This window comes from Tamandua tetradactyla, chromosome 4, assembly GCF_023851605.1.
Source record: "Tamandua tetradactyla isolate mTamTet1 chromosome 4, mTamTet1.pri, whole genome shotgun sequence".
NCBI lineage: Eukaryota > Metazoa > Chordata > Mammalia > Pilosa > Myrmecophagidae > Tamandua > Tamandua tetradactyla.
This window is the reverse complement of record NC_135330.1, coordinates 113300326-113301042: the sequence shown is the minus strand read 5'-3', so window position 1 is coordinate 113301042 and position 717 is coordinate 113300326.

The window sequence follows — 717 nt, the reverse complement described above, 5'->3', positions numbered from 1 at the left end:
CCCCCCCACCTTCTCACCTTCTTTATTTATTATTTTATTCTTGCTTTTTGTCTGGTTTTTCTCTTTTTCTCCTTTTTAAAATTTGCTTTTGATTTCACATTCTTTATTCATGTTCCCCTTGAAAGAGATCCTGTGAGGTAGACATTTATTTCCAAGAGTAAAGATAAGACAGTGGCCTTAAAAGAAGGAAGGAAGGAGGTGGGATGGGGGGGGTGGCGTGTAACGTTTTGGGTGGGAAGTCCCGATTTTCCCTGGCCCTAATGATACCAGTGGACACCCCTGCAGCCTCTGAGAGCCAAACTCGGTCAGGCCTGCCTCTCCTCACAGAACCCACGTCGAGAGAGAGATTTTATTTTTTTCTTGCTAAAACATTCCGTTGATGCGGTAAAGACTTTGATTAGAGAGGCTTTTGCTTTTGAGTTCTGTTTTGAGTTTAGAAATTGCTTTTTATGAACCACTCTTTTCTTTTTTTTTGTATGCTTTATGGCAGGGTCACATTTCATTATTTTTCCATGTGATTATCCTATCATTGCAGCACCATTTTGTAAATTTTTTGTTTGTTTGTATTGCTTGTTGTTTGTTTGTTGTTGTTGTTTTTGGGAAGTGCATGGACCAGGAATCAAACCCAGGTCTCTCGCATGGCAGGCGAGAATTCTACCACTGAACTACCCTTGCACACACCCCAACTCTTTTTTTTTTTAAATGTAGAAAACAATG